The sequence below is a fragment of the Eurosta solidaginis genome, chromosome 1 (assembly GCF_040869045.1).
Source record: "Eurosta solidaginis isolate ZX-2024a chromosome 1, ASM4086904v1, whole genome shotgun sequence".
NCBI classification, from domain to species: Eukaryota; Metazoa; Arthropoda; class Insecta; order Diptera; family Tephritidae; genus Eurosta; species Eurosta solidaginis.
Window position 1 is genome coordinate 368,776,641 of NC_090319.1, and position 20,296 is coordinate 368,796,936.

Sequence of the window (20,296 nt, forward strand, 5' to 3'; positions counted from 1 at the left end):
TATGGTTATCAAATGAATATTCAACACATTTCTGCAGTTGATAGCTTACAATGGATATCGAGTTGAGGTGGAGTTGAAAACAAAATCTCCAAGGAGGTACCACCAAAACCAACAGCTTAAATAATAAGATCCGTCACTCGTTACTTTGTGGTGAGTAACTCGCTGGAAATAAAAAAAATTGATGCCTAATGTTTTCTGAGAGGGAAATTTTTAATTATCTCGCATTTATCCATGCCGTGTAGGCACCTTGTGCAACTGTGATTTTTGGAAAGAGAATTAAATAACTAATTAAATACAGTTGGAAAAATAAACACAAGAACCCCACGAAAATGTATAAAAGACATTTGTAAGCATCTCGCCCAAAAAAAAGTAGCGACCAGCAAATGCCTAAAAATAACGAGTGACGGCTCTTATCATATTTATCCTCTTTGGTAATGAAGCGTAATTAATCAAATATAAATTATATATATTTTATTTTCGTGAAAATACTGTGGTATGGAATCTTACATTCGAGTCCAGTTAGAGAACCACAAGTAGGGAATTATTTATAATATATATAATTGTTTTATAAAAAAATCCCTCTTTTGCTGAGTACGCTATGATTCCCGATTTGAGCCACTGTTTCGAAATAACTCTTGAGATTTTACAAGTATGCCTTGTTATCAACACGAGCGCTAATGGTACTCAAGCCCAAATGCTTGTTGGGTATATTCGATGCCATTTCGAATGATCGCAAATAACTGATAGGTTAACTAAACCTTGCCAGATAGGCCGCTTAAGCTCAGGTTAAACTTCAGTTAAAATATACTGAAAAACTGCAGAATAAGTTAAGGTGTAGTTTAACCAATAAACTAAGTTGAACTTGTACTGAAAAACCGGGCCTAAGGACTTCGAAAATCGCGCAGATCCACGACACTGGTGCAATGTCAGTCGTGAAACACGCTTCGAGTTCTTCATTCAGCTTACAGCCATTTGACTATAATCTCCGAATACTATCCCGACATCTTTTGAGGGTCACTTATAGGAATTCATAAGTTTAAGTCGAAGAACAAATAATATTTAATTAACTGAGTTAATCCAGTGTTATTTCATGTTCCCTCGGCAACTCCTCCTACTCGAATCAAGAGTCTTAGGACGATTTTGATGAGCTTCAGCTGTCTCATACAGCTTTGCAGCCTTCGCATCCCATAAGACACAACAAACTACATAAATCCGTTACTATGTTATGTAGGTTATCTATAGACTATATGTATAATCTCGTTTATACGAATTCAATTAATTTTTGGATGAAATATCCAAACAAATTAAATTTTGAACAAAGATTACTTTAAAAAAGATATAAAAAAAAAAACTGCGAGAGAGAAGTGGACCAAGAACCAACAATAACATCGCTGATGAAACGCCACCAGCAACACATTCCATTATAAAACAGCTGCTCTTTGCTCCACTATAGCGACACCTTATTGTGTCAAGCAAAATTTTTATTTAAATTGGGACTCAGTAGTGGGCGTTAAGCACTAAAATACCATAAGTATATACATTTGATGTATAATGAAACAAATGTACACATACACACCCTGTACAAGACGAGCATAGCAAAAATACCAAGAAAAATGTGGGTGCCGAAAAAAGCGGCAATTTATCACGACACGATTCTGAGAAAGGTGATGAAAATACAAAGCAAAAGAATAGATAAAAGTAAAAACAAAATATGCAAACCGAAATTAAAATACAGCAAATGACAAACAAACAGACGGTCAAACAGCTGTCGGACAACGTGACTGCTGACAGCTCGGCAAGGTCGATTTGTGGTGATGGAAGCATATTTTTCAAAGAAATTTGCGAATAACGCCCCGATTCTAGTGTGGTAACAACATTCTTCACCACGGTAACGAAATCATGTAGCAACTTTTACACCCTTTTAGTATTCTACCCGCGAAAGTAGCCGGATAATTTTTTACCCACAAAAGTAGGTGGTTACATCGAAATAACCACACAACAGCTGTTGTTTAGAAAAAGACAAAAGTGAAAAATAAAGAATTGTAAGCGCAATTAAGTAAATAAAAAATAAAAATAAATGTAAGGCGTGATAACCTCCGAAGAGATCTAAGGCCGAGCTTCTCTTCCAATTTGCGTCGTGCTCCTCTTGATTTTTCCTCCAAATTGGCCGGACGGGACCTACATGTTTTATGCCGACTCCGAACGGCATCTGCAAGGCAGATGAGTTCTCACTGAGAGCTTTTCATGGCAAAAATACACCCGGAGCGCTTGCCAAACACTGCCTAGGGGCGACCCCGCTTAGAAAAATTTTCTTCTAATTGAAAAACATTATTTCTAAAATTTTGATCTTGCTTTGCCCGGGGTGTGAACCCAGGGCATACGGTGTGGTAGGCGGAGCACGCTACCATCACACCACGGTGGCAAATAAGTAAAGATAATAGTAAAAAAGTGTTGCCTCCTGCTATACATATTTGTTTACATTATTTATTTTCACAGAATAAATTACAATATACCTATGCAGAAACTTATCATGCATAATATGCATATACACATCGTCCCGTTTATTCGTGAACCTCGTTTCTACAAGTGAGACATTTTCGGTAAAGCGAACACGGTTGCCACACCATGTTCTCATTTGGGACCAAAATTCATCGAAAAAAAGGACCAAATTTTTGATTTATTTTATTAACAAATTTTGTTGTTATATCGGCCTACTGATTTGTAAGATCGCGGGTTCGAATCGAGCTCAAGGCCTAACAATAATTATTTTATCATTATTATTGTTATGATAAATTTTTTCTTAATTGAAAAAATTATTAAATTAGAATAGGAGAAAGAAAAAATTTAGACAACTGCCAAAGCTCGTTGTATAGATTCATTTGGGGAACTGCTAAATTCCTTCATCGGCAACGTTTAGGCGCCGCTGCTATAACCATTCAGCCATCACAGGGCATCAAACAAGGCCAATTTTCACATTCATTCTGCAACAGATGTCGAAGTGTTGTGGCAAAGTGGCAACCGTGAAAGCGAAGAAAACTACCTTTAAAATTTCTCCACAGACACTGGTGAGTTTTTCGGTGATGACAGCGTTACCACTTGGGCCAGAATCGCGGATAAAAGAACTGGTAACGATATTCGGTTACATAATGTTCTGGGAACTATTTTACCGGTAACGCTCAGAATCGGGGCGTAAGTGTGAAGCTACGAAATGATAAAGATACGAGTACGGAATATTAAATATTATTTCGGAATGAAATGTTGGCAATCAGATAAGTAAGCACTTCTAAAAGGAAGCAGGATAGGTTTTTTTAAGATGATAAGTAGATGAACAGTTTTTATCCATTTGCTGATTAATAAGAATTATGAAGTACATACTTATATCCTATTCAATTTTAAATGCTTAATAAGTAAAGTATTGTTTAATCACTATCAATTTGGTCAATACATTGTTATAAATAAAAGCCGCAGAGCACAGATATTTGCTTGATACCGAACGAAGTTTGGAGAACTGTATCCGAAAACTGGTTCTTATCAAAGTTAAGTAGGAATTTTGTTAGAAGATACCTACAAGGTAGAAAGATTTGTCAAAGGACCATGCAGTACCAATACGGATTGCCTCAAATAATCGATATTTTGTATTTATAGACATATGGAAGAATCATTTAGAGATGAACTCGATATTCCACGAAACGAGCTCAAGGCCTAACAATAATTATTTTATCATTATTATTGTTATGATAAATTTTTTCTTAATTGAAAAAATTATTAAATTAGAATAGGAGAAAGAAAAAATTTAGACAACTGCCAAAGCTCGTTGTATAGATTCATTTGGGGAACTGCTAAATTCCTTCATCGGCAACGTTTAGGCGCCGCTGCTATAACCATTCAGCCATCACAGGGCATCAAACAAGGCCAATTTTCACATTCATTCTGCAACAGATGTCGAAGTGTTGTGGCAAAGTGGCAACCGTGAAAGCGAAGAAAACTACCTTTAAAATTTCTCCACAGACACTGGTGAGTTTTTCGGTGATGACAGCGTTACCACTTGGGCCAGAATCGCGGATAAAAGAACTGGTAACGATATTCGGTTACATAATGTTCTGGGAACTATTTTACCGGTAACGCTCAGAATCGGGGCGTAAGTGTGAAGCTACGAAATGATAAAGATACGAGTACGGAATATTAAATATTATTTCGGAATGAAATGTTGGCAATCAGATAAGTAAGCACTTCTAAAAGGAAGCAGGATAGGTTTTTTTAAGATGATAAGTAGATGAACAGTTTTTATCCATTTGCTGATTAATAAGAATTATGAAGTACATACTTATATCCTATTCAATTTTAAATGCTTAATAAGTAAAGTATTGTTTAATCACTATCAATTTGGTCAATACATTGTTATAAATAAAAGCCGCAGAGCACAGATATTTGCTTGATACCGAACGAAGTTTGGAGAACTGTATCCGAAAACTGGTTCTTATCAAAGTTAAGTAGGAATTTTGTTAGAAGATACCTACAAGGTAGAAAGATTTGTCAAAGGACCATGCAGTACCAATACGGATTGCCTCAAATAATCGATATTTTGTATTTATAGACATATGGAAGAATCATTTAGAGATGAACTCGATATTCCACGAAAAACTAACGCAGGTCGCTCTTCGGGTCCCCACATTGAAAATTATAGAGTAACTTCATTGCACTAGAGGTTGTACTTAAATGCACACGTTGAACTATAAAAGTACTTCGTAAGAATTCCATATGCAAAAAGTAAAAAACAACCCGAAGCTCGCAGGAACTAGCGGTAATAATACTCCTCGCAAGTTTTGGAGAGTTGCATCGATGTTGTGGTACTTTGCTGAAAAGTAGCACTAATAAGGGTCCTATTAAGGTGTCAGACACACTATAGCAAACAAAAAATATTATATAGTAAATAATTTATACCTCATTTATTGGCAATTTAATACCGCAAAAAAAAATTTAAAGCTGCGTCCGGTTCCGAGAAACGGGAGTGTCTGCTAGCTTAAGACTCAAGCCAGCAGACACTTCGTGAAAACACGACCTACGACTTCCGAACGACTTGGATAATTGATATTACATTTATTGGCAATTTAATACCGCAAAAAAAATTTAAAGCTGCGTCCGGTTCCGAGAAACGGGAGTGTCTGCTAGCTTAACACTCAAGCCAGCAGACACTTCGTGAAAACACGACCTACGACTTCCGAACGACTTGGATAATTGATATTACATTTATTAGCAATTTAATACCGCAAACAAAAATTTAAAGCTGCGTACGGTTCCGAGAAACGGGAGTGTCTGCTAGCTTAAGACTCAAACCAGCAGACACTTCGTGAAAACACAACCTACAACTTCCGAACGACTTGGATAATTGATATTACATTTATTGGCAATTTAATACCGCAAAAAAAAATTTAAAAGCTGCGTCCGGTTCCGAGAAACGGGAGTGTCTGCTAGCTTAAGACTCAAGCCAGCAGACACTTCGTGAAAACACGACCTACGACTTCCGAACCACTTGGATAATTGATATTACATTTATTGGCAATTTAATACCGCAAAAAAAATTTAAAGCTGCGTCCGGTTCCGAGAAACGGGAGTGTCTGCTAGCTTAAGACTCAAGCCAGCATACACTTCGTGAAAACACGACCTACGACTTCCGAACCACTTGGATAATTGATATTACATTTATTGGCAATTTAATACCGCAAAAAAAATTTAAAGCTGCGTCCGGTTCCGAGAAACGGGAGTGTCTGCTAGCTTAAGACTCAAGCCAGCAGACACTTCGTGAAAACACGACCTACGACTTCCGAACGACTTTGATAATTGATATTACATTTATTGGCAATTTAATACCGAAAAAAAAAATTTAAAGCTGCGTCCGGTTCCGAGAAACGGGAGTGTCTGCTAGCTTAAGAGTCAAGCCAGCAGACACTTCGTGAAAACACGACCTACGACTTCCGAACCACTTGGATAATTGATATTACATTTATTGGCAATTTAATACCGCAAAAAAAATTTAAAGCTGCGTCCGGTTCCGAGAAACGGGAGTGTCTGCTAGCTTAAGACTCAAGCCAGCATACACTTCGTGAAAACACGACCTACGACTTCCGAACCACTTGGATAATTGATATTACATTTATTGGCAATTTAATACCGCAAAAAAAATTTAAAGCTGCGTCCGGTTCCGAGAAACGGGAGTGTCTGCTAGCTTAAGACTCAAGCCAGCAGACACTTCGTGAAAACACGACCTACGACTTCCGAACGACTTTGATAATTGATATTACATTTATTGGCAATTTAATACCGAAAAAAAAAATTTAAAGCTGCGTCCGGTTCCGAGAAACGGGAGTGTCTGCTAGCTTAAGAGTCAAGCCAGCAGACACTTCGTGAAAACACGACCTACGACTTCCGAACGACTTGGATAATTGATATTACATTTATTGGCAATTTAATACCGCAAAAAAAAATTTAAAGCTGCGTCCGGTTCCGAGAAACGGGAGTGTCTGCTAGCTTAAGACTCAAGCCAGCAGACACTTCATGAAAACACGACCTACGACTTCCGAACGACTTGGATAATTGATATTACATTTATTGGCAATTTAATACCGCAAAAAAAATTTAAAGCTGCGTCCGGTTCCGAGAAACGGGAGTGTCTGCTAGCTTAACACTCAAGCCAGCAGAAACTTCGTGAAAACACGACCTACGACTTCCGAACGACTTGGATAATTGATATTACATTTATTAGCAATTTAATACCGCAAACAAAGCTTTAAATTTTTTTTTGCGGTATTAAATTGCCAATAAATGTAATATCAATTATCCAAGTCGTTCGGAAGTCGTAGGTCGTGTTTTCACGAAGTGTCTGCTGGCTTGACTCTTAAGCTAGCAGACACTCCCGTTTCTCGGAACCGGACGCAGCTTTAAATTTTTTTTTTCGGTATTAAATTGCCAATAAATGTAATATCAATTATCAAAGTCGTTCGGAAGTCGTAGGTCGTGTTTTCACGAAGTGTCTGCTGGCTTGAGTCTTAAGCTAGCAGACACTCCCGTTTCTCGGAACCGGACGCAGCTTTAAATTTTTTTTGCGGTATTAAATTGCCAATAAATGTAATATCAATTATCCAAGTGGTTCGGAAGTCGTAGGTCGTGTTTTCACGAAGTGTATGCTGGCTTGAGTCTTAAGCTAGCAGACACTCCCGTTTCTCGGAACCGGACGCAGCTTTACATTTTTTTTGCGGTATTAAATTGCCAATAAATGTAATATCAATTATCCAAGTGGTTCGGAAGTCGTAGGTCGTGTTTTCACGAAGTGTCTGCTGGCTTGAGTCTTAAGCTAGCAGACACTCCCGTTTCTCGGAACCGGACGCAGCTTTAAATTTTTTTTGCGGTATTAAATTGCCAATAAATGTAATATCAATTATCCAAGTCATTCGGAAGTCGTAGGTCGTGTTTTCACGAAGTGTCTGCTGGCTTGAGTCTTAAGCTAGCAGACACTCCCGTTTCTCGGAACCGGATACAGCTTTAAATTTTGTTTGCGGTATTAAATTGCCAATAAATGTAATATCAATTATCCAAGTCATTCGGAAGTCGTAGGTCGTGTTTTCACGAAGTGTCTGCTGGCTTGACTATTAAGCTAGCAGACACTCCCGTTTCTCGGAACCGGACGCAGCTTTAAATTTTTTTTTGCGGTATTAAATTGCCAATAAATGTAATATCAATTATTCAAGTCGTTCGGAAGTCGTAGGTCGTGTTTTCACGAAGTGTGCTGGCTTGAGTCTTAAGCTAGCAGACACTCCCGTTTCTCGGAACCGGACGCAGCTTTAAATTTTTTTTTGCGGTATTAAATTGCCAATAAATGTAATATCAATTATCCAAGTGGTTCGGAAGTCGTAGGTCGTGTTTTCACGAAGTGTCTGCTGGCTTGAGTCTTAAGCTAGCAGACACTCCCGTTTCTCGGAACCGGACGCAGCTTTAAATTTTTTTTGCGGTATTAAATTGGCAATAAATGAGGTATAAATTATTTAATATATAATATTGTTGTTTGCTATAGTGTGTCTGCCACCTTAATAGGACCCACTAATAAGCTACTAGCCAAACCAACTCGATGTGATGTCATCACGTTGAATCATCTAGGCCATTCAACCCCCTCCTTACGTGAGAAACGGGACTCGACACGGCTAGGTGAGGTTGAGAAATGGTTTGGAGAAGTTAGTAATTGCGTTGCCAATTTCTTAAAAAAGTTGCGCTACACAACCTCTTGAATGCCACAACCTATCGGTGCAAAAGAAAGGACTGCTTGCTCTTCAATAATACAAAGCGGACATATATCTAGGGTGAGTATAAGTAGTTATATCAAATCTAACCGCATAAAAATAGCGTTTAGGCAAGCAAAAACGAGAGGTTTGCAGCACATCTGCGTCGGGTAGGCTTCACAAAGAAATACAAAAATAATAAATAGACATTTACATACGTATCAGTAAAGTTTCCAGATCGACCATTTACTAGTACGACCAAGTGCCGTTCATTCTCAAGAAAGACTTAGCCCATTGACTACCAGCTAATAACCTATTTACTCAGAAATTAATCTAATTGAAGGTGGGATTTTTTGAAAACCAGAAATATCCGTGGGATAACATACCGAGCACTTCGCTGCGAGGCCAACAAGTGAAGCATTTTTTTCGCTCTTAACCGATGTTCATTCGCATTCTAGGAGTTAGTTACCTAACATCGAAAGTGCATTCGATATTACCAAAAAAAAACCTTGTTGGGAACAGTGCAGTTCCATACTAAATATAAAGCACTGCCCCCCTTGAGGATCCTCTGGTGGTGGTAGTGACTTCTGTGAAGTCTAGGGTATTTCTAAAAACCATGTCGGTTGGGCAGATGACATTGTGATACAGTTCAAAGGCATAGTGTGTTCTCCAAATTGGCGTGTTAATCAGGATGGAGTTAAAAGAAAATGTAACTGCAGTAAAGCACTTACCTGTAATCTCAGACACCGAACACCAGTGGAAGCAACACCTCAAGACCATGTCAACCAAGCACAGAGTGCATAAGGGTGGCTGAAAATCATCGGGTTTACATACATGCCCTGGATGTCAGTGTGCTGAGCAGAACCTGCGACGTGGATACCTCAACGAAACGTCGGAATAACCAGCGACTCCGCCGCACTCATGGCGATCCTGTCACAGGAAATAAAATCAAAACAAGCTGTGGAGTGTGAAGCAAGGTTCAATATACTTGAAATCCGGAATATCGTTCTGCTAGCCTGGGCTTCTGAGGTGGAGAGCGACGGGAAAGCGGACGACTTAGCGGAAGAAGCAGCGACTCTCAGACTCACTGTTGGACAGTGTAGGACAGTTGGTCCTCAAATAATTAGGGAGTGAAAACAATACACCAGACTGAGGGCGGTCATAGCATAAATCGCAACAGTGCGAATAAAGGCCTCGTAAAGAATAATTTCAGACTTCCAAACGGGTAGTCTTGCTCTATTTCTTATTTTCTTCTTCTATTTGATTGATACTCAACGGTCTCAACAGGTAGGTCGAATTTCCATCATATAAGCACAAGCCAAACAGATTTATAATGAGTCATCCTTTTTACTAAATCTTAATTTTTTTGGACAATGACCTATCAAAACTCCAATTGTCTAGGCTCGGTTAGGTTAGGTTAGGTTGAACTGGCCGGTCCATGAGAACCACACATAGACTGAATGAGTCCGTAGTGTTACCAGAAGTTTGTTTTAACTGCCAAACTGAAAAACCCTAAAAACCAGGACCTATGTTATAAAATAACTCCGTCCTCTTGGCAAATACTATAAGCTTCATAGGACCTAAGCCACTTGCTGCTTCTAGATCTGACAGGTGTATCACTCCTAATAGCTGGAGTCTTGGTCTGGCAAGCGCAGGGCACAAGCACAGAACGTGCTCGATCGTTTCCTCCCGCACTTCCTACATCTGCTATCACTGACCAAGCCTAATTTAAAGGCATATGACGGCAGAAGGCAGTGTCCTGTCAGAATACTCGTGATGAGTCTACAGTCCTCTCTTTTTAATGATAGAAGCAACTTTGTTAGTCTAAGGTTGTGAGACCGACACATAATCTTCGACACTTTACAGCCCCGCGATCATGTGCACCTCTCGCCTTCGCTTAATCTCGCCCAGTCTAATTGGGACGTCTACGGAGCAAGCTTCATGGGATGCACCCTTTTTAGCAAGTTCATCTGCATTTTCATTTCCATCTATACCCATATGCCCTGACACCCAGTATGCTTCTCCCTGTCCCGATTCTCTCCAGGGACTGCTTACACTCTAATACGCATTTAGATGCTGTGCTATGCGACATTATTGCCTTAATTGCTGCTTGACTGTCAATATAAAAGTTAACACGGTTGCAGCTTAAGCTATTCTCTTCCAGGGTTTCTACTGCTTTGGTTACGGCTAATATTTCCCGCTTGGAAAACGCTACAGTAATCCGGCAGCCTGTAGGATCTGTTGATTTCCGGATCAGCACAGTATACCGCAGTCTGCCTCGGTAATCTCATGAAATTTTGCATCAAAGCCTTGTCAGAACCACCGTGCTCCCCTAAAACAGCCAAGTCAGTTCCAGATTTTCGAGTTTAGCAAAGCGAATCTGTTTAAGCAGAAACCAATACATACTTAGTTTGGAATAACGTGTACATGTGATGTCCACTATCTATGTCCTTGCATTGCTTCGATTATTACTCGATGGCTGTATTACATCCAAGAAAAAATTAAAGCGGGTGGAAGATTTCGGCTATTTAACAGTAGCGGGAGCAAACCGCATTTTGTCAATGTTGTCCAAGAAACAAAAGAGGAAATTAATTGTTTACTTACTACTTCAACATTTTATTGCGAATATACAAATTGTGCTTATCCAAAACAGTCGTACATAGTCTTTATTACAGATGCTAAAATATCTCAAGGTTTATTGACCTGAAAATTGCGTTTAAAATACGTAAGTTTGTGTGTCAGTATTGTATGTAAATAGTCACAACCAACACAGAACGATTTGTAATCCGCTACTATCTCATCTATATTTATTTTCGCTGCAACAAAAAATTGTACTGGGTCCAGGAAAAATGTGTGTTTTCGCCAAATTAAATTACCCAGCATTAAATTCCCCAAACAGTTAATGAATTTGCGTGACGTAGAATAAATGTAGCTACAACCCAATTTGAACAACGAATTCGCCTACAATTCGAGCCAAATTAGCTTTGGCTGATATTATTAAAGCAGCACTACTTTGCGAGTATAGATCGGCAAATTCGAATTCTTTGGAGTGCCATCTTTCATTACAAATTCGAATATTTCACTTGGTTGTATTGTTGGTAGGTAGAGATTTTCTTCATGATTTATACGCATTCAGTATCTGACTCTTTGGAGATTGCTCGCAATTTTGTTCTTTTTTTCAAACCAAAAAGAACAAAAGTATGTACGTTTACTTAACTGCTGAAAACATGAAACCCCTAATTTCGCAGGTTCAATACGAGATATCATCCTCTTTGGGTTCATTGGGATGTGCAGCCATGTACTATAAAGCTACAAGTGTGCGTGTGTGCATACTACAGCGAGGAAAACATAGTGTGGCAATTTTTATCAAATTTCGCTAACTAAATTCTCCTATTTTTGTTTTCGACATTTTAAGAAAAACTTTTTTGAATTTTGTAATTGAAACTATGTAAAGTTGTCTCAAAAACTTCTTCGTAAAATTCGAAAATTTGAATAAGTTTCGAACGTTTTATTTGGAGTTCTATGAATCTTTTTGGGTGTGCAGTTTTGTAGCTCAATAAATTTTAGTCTAAAAAATACCAAATTATAGGTCTCTGAAACTTCGCATTGATTTCGACAATTTTTCTCCTAAGGAGCTTTAAGATTTTTCTCAAAATAAAGTGTGAACATTTTTTTATGTCGAAGAAAATCTGAACAACTATCGAAAACTGTGTTTTTTTTTTAATTAATCTGAATTGCGAGAAAACTGTAACTTGTGCTTTGTTAGACTAAAATTGACTTGGCTACGAAATTGCATACTCAACAAAACTTTGGTTTTGAGATTAGGGTCGAATTCTGAAAGCGGACTCACCGCATCAAAACGCATGAGGGTATATGTGTCGCAGAACCAGATCCGTCACCTTTTCATTTTACACAAATGTATGGCTTTAAACTTTTCGAAGATCTGACGTTTGCCGTCTTATATGTAATATCTGTTGTATAAGTTTGAAAAGTAAATAAAAAATATACACTTCAATCTGTAAAGAAAAACTGTGAACAAGAAAACTCACTTATAAAAACTTCGTCACATTGTGAATGATAACTAAGTGTGATATCTTCCGCATAGACGTCAAAATTGCAAAGTGATTTGATCACCTGATTTGTATTTGACTATCGCTGTCTCATTCTGTATCTCTTTCTATCACCCGCTGAAGATAGGCGCCGCCATATTGAACACCCTGTCAAAACGCTAAAAAGTAGCCATATTGAACATCCTGTCAGGCATTTGACAGATAAGATATCACACTTAGTTATCATTCACAATGCTTCGTCAGTTTTCTTGACAAACAGTATACACTATTTTGATATTACAGAATCGCATGAAAACTTAAAGTGTAAATTTTGTGTGCAAATGAGTTTTCAATAAGTGTGCATTTTTCAGTTTTTCACAGTTAGGTAATTGACCCCCTGTTGGCTAACAACCTCTTCAAAAAATTTTGGTATGATTCAATATCCAGCCTACTGTTGCACAGTAACACAAACTAAATCAGCAAATACTATATATCTGTGGCAATTTGAAAAACAACGTATTTCGAGTTAGGATAAAAGTGATATTCTGGCTTCATAATAGAAATCCGTTACAGATCTCCCTGCGTTACTTACTCACAGCCCTAGCGCCAAATAGCTGCTACAAAATATAGGAAGTTACAATGGTGAATTGCGGCTAGCGTTTCAGATATAGGTCTATGTATCGCCATTATCCTAACTCGAAATAGGTTGCTTTTTCAAATTGACACAGATATACGCAATAGCTTTTGCTAGCATTGCCGCTATTTATCTTGTTAAGTTTTTATACACGTTTCTGATGGTCCCGTTTGTTTTTGTTGTTATCATTGGCTTAGCTTACTTGCGCTACAATTTGCAAAGTATTCCGAAACGGCTGTCAAAATCTATAGCCAAACAGTCGAACATCCAACATTTATTGTTTTTTTTTTGGTCAGAATAAACAAAGAGCGTATGTTATAGTATGCATACAAACAAACAAACAAACTAGCGAGGCAGACAAATGTACACACCAATTTGGCTAAATTTTTATGCAAAATAACCATACGAAAAAAATCGAAAGAGATTTTTAAATTAAGCTAAAATATGCACGCTTACACAGAAATACAAGTGGCTTTATACATACATCTGCGTGTGAAAAAATAAGAGCGAAAATGATTTGCAAATTTTATCAGTTATTTTTATCCTTTTTTCTATTTCGTTTAATTTAAAAAAACTTCAAATATGTCGTTTTCGAAAACCTTTTCGAATTTTTTTCGAAAACAAGTTCGAACATTTTTCGAAAATTCGAACAATTAGAAAGCTTTTTAAAATCTCCATGAAACATTTTTTAGTTTCGTCGATTTTCTTTTTTCACCAAGCTAAAATGAATTTCATGACAGTAGCTATGTTTTGAAAACAAATTCGAGCTTTTTTAAAAACTTTGAAAAATCAAAAAGTTTCTAAAATTGTCATGAAATTTGTTTTCTCAAATTCAAACGATTTGACAGTTTTTAAAAATTTTCGTAAAAATTGATTTTATTTACTTTTTTTTTATTTTCGCCAATTAAAAAAAAAAGTAATTTATTTTTATGAAGAAATTTTTTTTTTAAAGTTCGAAAAATCAAGAAGTTTTTAGAAATTGTCGTGAAATAAATTGGACTTAGAATTTTTCCAAAACTTTTAATATACAGCTTTGTACTACAATTCCTTTCATTCTGACAAAGTACAAGTAAGAAAGAAGTCCCTCCACATTTGCAATGGGCTTTTGTCAATTTTCTGCTGCAGTGCTTCAGGTGCCCTTCAAATTAAATATCACACACTTTGCATGGAAGAAATCCTAAAACAGTCTGCCTCAAGAAAAGCCTTTTTGAGACTGAAATGCGTTGGGTCACAAAACTGTATACTCAAAAAGCTACCCACAACTCTTACTAAAAACAGGGCCCGTATGTTGTTGTACGATTACGTTCCGAAAAACAATTTCACTCAAACGATAGATATGAATCTGTCAAACTAAGTATTCGTAAAAATGATAATTCAATATGGATCGACATAATTCCTTACTCCGATTCGACGTTTCAGAGCTACTACAATTAAAAAAATTGGTTTCGATTCTGGATCGTTTAAAGCGATACGGGCCCAGGTTTCGAATATTAATAACCGTTTTTAACAACTTTTCTTATTTGGAAATTTTTCGAACACGTTTTCGAAATTGGTTCAAATTTATTTCATACAATTCACTGCAAATTTTGATGACGATTTTTGTATACTCCTCGAACTTTGGAATTTATGCGAAAATTATTTCGATTTTGAAAACGTTTCTAATTATTTCTTAGACAAATTCGATTTTTTTTCCAAAATTCAAAAAAAATTTTAAAAATTTTCATGAAACATTTTTTTAGTTTAGCTATTTACATATTTCGCTAATTTAATAAAGGTTTAATAGAAAACAATGTTTCGAATTCAAATTCGAGTTTTACTAAGCTACGAAATTCGCTTCTTAAAAAATTTAACGAAATTGTAAACAAACATTTGAAAATGTAGTTGAAGATTTTAAAGGACTTCTCGACTAAAGCAATTTTTTCGGAAATGTTTTCGCAGCCCGTTGAAAAGGATTAATTATACATTTAAAATTGGAAAATAGAAGAAAATAACTGACAAAATTACTCACAGCTGTACATACGAAGGCTTTGTATGCCTGTTTCTTGGTACATATGTAAATTTGTATAAATTATGACACAACTTCCTCTTTGCATGCTATTATTATTATTATTTTTTCTTTCGAAAAACGAAACTGTATTCATCCCTTACTGCTCTTCTACTAGTCTACACTTGTACTACACTCTTACTACTATTCTACACTTGTCTACTATTCTAGTTTTCATAATACATGGACGGTGACGACAAACATCAAAGATCCCCTTATCAAAAAAAATAGGGACTGATGTTGTTCTTGTTGTAAAGACACTACCCGAGGGTTTTTGGGAGTGTTATCGATGTTCAAGGTCCTTTGCCATATATAGATCCAGCATGTTCCGGTAACAAGCACCATAAAGCTACTAGCCCGACCATCTCGGGAAAGATTAATATGACCACATGAACCTTTTTAGGGCAACTTGCCCCTCCACCCCTGGTGCCATGAAGAACTTGGGGCCGCCAGAGACTCGCCTGTAAATATGTATATGATACATTCATATTTGTAACATGATACCCCTCGCGTAGGTGAGGTTGACAATTGGGTGCGGAAGCTCTAAAGCTATCAAACTTTGTATTGCGCTTATCAACCCCTTGAATTCCTATCAATCCCTTCAATAAAGCTTTGTATTGTGCTTATAAACCCCCTAAATGCCTGTAAACCCCTTGAATGCTGAATTGTTAGCATTTGCGTCCTCAAATTGACCTGTGAGAACCCTTGATGAGAGAGATGATGAATTACTTAAATAAATAATTAAATGTAAGGCGCGATAACCTTCGAAGATATCTAAGGCTGAGCTTCTCTTCCAATTTGCGTCGTGCTCCTGTTGATTTTCCCTACAAATTGGCCGGACGGGACCTACATGTTTTATGCCGACTCCGAACGGCATCTGCAAGGCAGATGACTTTTCACTGAGAGCTTTTCATGGCAGAAATACACTCGGAGCGCTTGTCAAACACTGCCGAGGGGCGACCCTGCTTAGAAAAATTTTCTTCTAATTGAAAACCCTTATTTCTAAAATATTGATGTTGCTTTGCCCGGGGTGCGAACCCACGGTGGCCGCCATGAGTTACTTAGCCCATGTAAATTAAGGGTCTAATAACTAGTATGATATAATATGGTGAACTTATTTATATAACTTGGAAAAGCATGCCAGCTCTGAGTACGTTATACATATGTATGTATATGAAATTGGGTATAGGTTTCTAATGTTACCCATACGCCACGTCATGCAAAGTAAAATTATCTAACTACAATCAGTTAAATGAATAAATGTAAGGCGCGATGATAATCTCCCAAGAGATTTTAGGGCGAGATTCTCTTCTTGCGTTGTGCTGCTTTTTTTAATTTTTGCTTTTCGTGGCAGAATTGCTTGCCAAACACTGCCGAAGGGCGACCCCGTTTAGAAAAATATTCTTCTATTTGACAAAACTTGTTTCTAAAATTTTGATGTTGCTTTGCTCAGGGCGAGAACCCAGGATCTTCGGTGTGGTAGCCGGAGTACGCTACCATCACACCACGGTGGCCGCTATCTAACTACTATAATTTCGTTATTTAATACATTGCCAACAGATATTTCTAAAGCTTAAACAAATATAAAATAATGCAGATGCTGTATTTACATCTTCGCAATCCACAACAAAAATAAAATTCTCAAATAGTTCTGATTTGTGCAAAATTTCTTCATGTCAGAGATACGCTTGCCTAACATTGGGATTGCTAACAAATGAAAGCAAATTTTTCACTTTTCGCAGTCTTTCTTTCCTATATCAAATTTTCCATCATTTATTATAATCGTGTTATGGGAAAGACAAAAATTTGAAGATTAGGTTAGGTTAGGTTGAACTGGCCGGTCCATGAGGATCTCACATTGACTGATTGAGTCCGTAGTGTTACCAGAAGTTTGTTTTAACGACCAAACTGAAAACCCCTATCAAAAACAAGTACCTATGTTATAAAATAACTCCGTCCTCTTGGCAAATACTAGAAGCTTCCTAGGACTTAAGCCACTTGCTGCTTCTAGATCTGACAGCTGGAGTCTTAGCCTGGCAAGTGCAGGGCACGAGCACAGAACGTGCTCGATTGTTTCCTCCTCCAACCCGCACTTCCTACATCTGCTATCACTGACCAAGCCTAACTTAAAGGCATGTGACGCCAGAAGACAGTGTCCAGTCAGAATACCCGTCATGAGTCAACAGTCCTCTCTTTTTAATGATAGAAGCAACTGTGTTTGTCTAAGGTTGTAAGACCTACACATAATCTTCGACACTTTACAGCCCCGCGCTAGAATCCACGCCTTTCCCGCTTGGTCGATCATGTGCACCTCTCGCCTTCGCTTAATCTCGCCCAATCTAATTGGGACGTCTACGGAGCAAGCTTCAAGGGATGCGCCCTTTTTAGCTAGTTCGTCCGCTTTTTCATTCCCATCTATTCCCATATGCCCCGGGACCCAATATAGATGTATGTTTCTCCCTGTCCCGATTCTCTACAGTGACTGCTTACACTCTAACACGCATTTAGATGCTGTGATATGCGAGATTATTGCCTTAATTGCTGCTTGACTGTCAATATAAAACTTAACACGGTTGCAGCTTAAGCTATTCTTTTCCAGGGTTTCTACTGCTTTGGTTACGGCTAATATTTCCGCTTGGAAAACGCTACAGTAATCCGGCAGCCTGTAGGATCTGCTTATTTCCGGATCAGCGCAGTGTACCGCAGACCCTACTCCTTCCACTACTTTGGAACCATCGGTGTACACATGTATCGCCTCGTCCGCCATTGGCCCACCCTTGCGCCAACCGTCCACCTCTATTGTGGCCTTAAGATCTCCCTCGAAGCGCAGATAGGGAATCATGTAGTCTGTTCGTCTTGTGATTGATGACGGTATACTACTATGGCCATATGGTCGGCGCTCAAGCTGCCCCGAAGCACCGAGCCTGGTTGCGGTCGTTAACGCTTTGTTCTTTGCTACCAGGTCTACAGGTGGAATGTGCAGAATGGCATACAGTGCAGCCGTCGTGGTTGTTTTCAGGGCTCCCGTAATGCTAAGCATCGATAGTCTGCATACCCCCTCTAATTTTTTGAGGTATGTTGTTTTTTGTGTGGCTTTCTACCAAACAAGAACTCCATAGTATAGAATAGGGCTTACAATCGCTGTAAAAACCCAGTGAGAAAGAGAGGGCGATAGGCCCCACGTACACCCCAGCATTCTTTTACATGCATAGAGTGCCGTTGAGGCCTTCTTGACCCTCTCCTCCACGTTGAGCTTCCATGACAGCTTACTGTCTAGGATGATTCCTAAATATTTTGTGCAAGGTTTCTCCTGTAAGGTCACCCCTCCTAACTTAGGCCTGGTCCAATTTGGGACCCTGTACCTCTTTGTAAACAAGACCATATCCGCCTTCTCCGCATTGACTTTCAACCCAACATTAGATGCCCAGGTATGAGTATCCCGAAGCGCCAGATCCATCAAAGAACTAATCGTTGGAAGGCACTTTCCACTTATGACATTTGCAACGTCATCTGCGTAAGCAGTAAGTTTTACGGGTCCCTCATGGAATTGCCTGAGCAGTTGGTTGATGAACAGCGTCCACAGCAGAGGTGATAGCACCCCTCCTTGCGGCGTGCCCATGTCCACTGATTTCGTGGCCTCGTAGAATCCCCATTGTTATGTAATCCTCCTGCAATTTAACATGCAGCCGATCCATCTGGTTAAGGCTGGATGTACTTTAATGTAATTAAGACCATCCATAATCGCCCATTTTGCAACATTATTGAAAGCCCCGGCAATGTCCAAGAAGACTCCTAGAGCATACTCCTTATATTCCAGGGATTTCTCTATGCTTATTACCACCCTATGCAATGCGGTGTCTACCGACTTGCCTTTGGTGTATGCATGCTGTGTTGTGGAGAGCAGCTTTTCATCCACGTTGGACTTTATGTACACATCTATCAACCTCTCAAAGGTTTTGAGCAGAAATGAAGTTAAGCTAATGGGTCTGTAGTCTTTGGATACACGTGACCGATCTTCCCCGCCTTTGGTAGAAAAGCTAAACGAGCAGTTCTCCAAGAGTGCGGTACATGATTCAGTCTTATGCACCCATTGAATATTATTTTAAGCCATTCCACGACCGCCCTACTTGTAGCATGGTCGGGAATATACCATCTGGGCCCAGCGATTTAAACTTAGAAAACGTCTTCACTGCCCACACGGTCTTGGTATCGGTTGTTGTTGTTGTTGTTGTAGCGATTAGGTTACTCCCCGAAGGCTTTGGGGAGTGTTATCGATGTGATGGTCCTTTGTCGGATACAGATCCGATACGCTCCGGTAACACAGCACCACTAGACTATTGACAGACTATTGATTCGTGATATATATGAACAATGCCACCAGTATACTCTCGGCTTTAATCTAATCAGAGCTATTAACTAAAATAAAAATTTTCCTCTCAAACTCGTTTAGGCAGAGTCCAACTAGTTGTATCTGAAAAAATCGTTTAGCTACCGTAAAATTGACTACAGGGCTTGTAAAGAAACTACTACTTGAAAAGAAACGTTAAAATCGCCCGCTTGACATACATAAATTCTTACAAAGAATATTTGCATACTGCGGTATTTACAGGCGTTCGCGATAGTATGCTTGGTGTGCATGTGGTTGTGAGCACAAACAAGTTTCCAATGAGATTAAAAGCCACAGTCAACAATAACAGAAACAACGCGTTTTTAACTGAATCTTGCTGCACAACAAACAAGTAGAAATAGCAGTCAATAAACCTACAATAGCAGCTGTAAAAACAACAATAATACACAAATTTCCGCTAGGCAGTCAGCCACTCGCTCAGTTGGTGAGCGAAATAGTTAGGCGCTCAGTTATGATTATTGCAAAAACAATGCGAATAAACGACTGAAATGTTTGTACTCATGCCTACGCATCACTCTGACAAGTACCACTGACTGACTCACTAATTGGCCAGCCCTATTCTGCATTTCGAACCATTGTTTACTATATAGTTTGGCAGCTTAAATTGAGGTTATGTTGCGAATAGAGTGGAAGGCAGTCGAATGACGTATAATGAAGGAATGATGTTCGGAGCTTTTTCAAAATATGCCCAAAATCCTGAATCACAAAAGGAGGGAGTGTAGTTAAGTACGAAAATGAAAAAATTTAGTTAGGTTTTGCTCCTTTTTTAGCATGAGATTTTAATTTTAAAAATGTAATATACAAAGCAATGTTCATTCGATTACTATTTTAGCAGAAGATTTTCATTTAAAAAATGTAATATATAAACCAATATTCATTTTTTATTACTCATTT

At 38.3% G+C, this 20,296-nt stretch overlaps 1 protein-coding gene across 1 annotated transcript in view; it reads left to right on the plus strand.

Annotated features, from left to right (window-relative positions):
* Positions 1–20,296, plus strand: part of LOC137238219 (piercer of microtubule wall 1 protein-like) — a 92,472-nt gene that overhangs the window by 4,124 nt on the left and 68,052 nt on the right. The window lies entirely within an intron of this gene.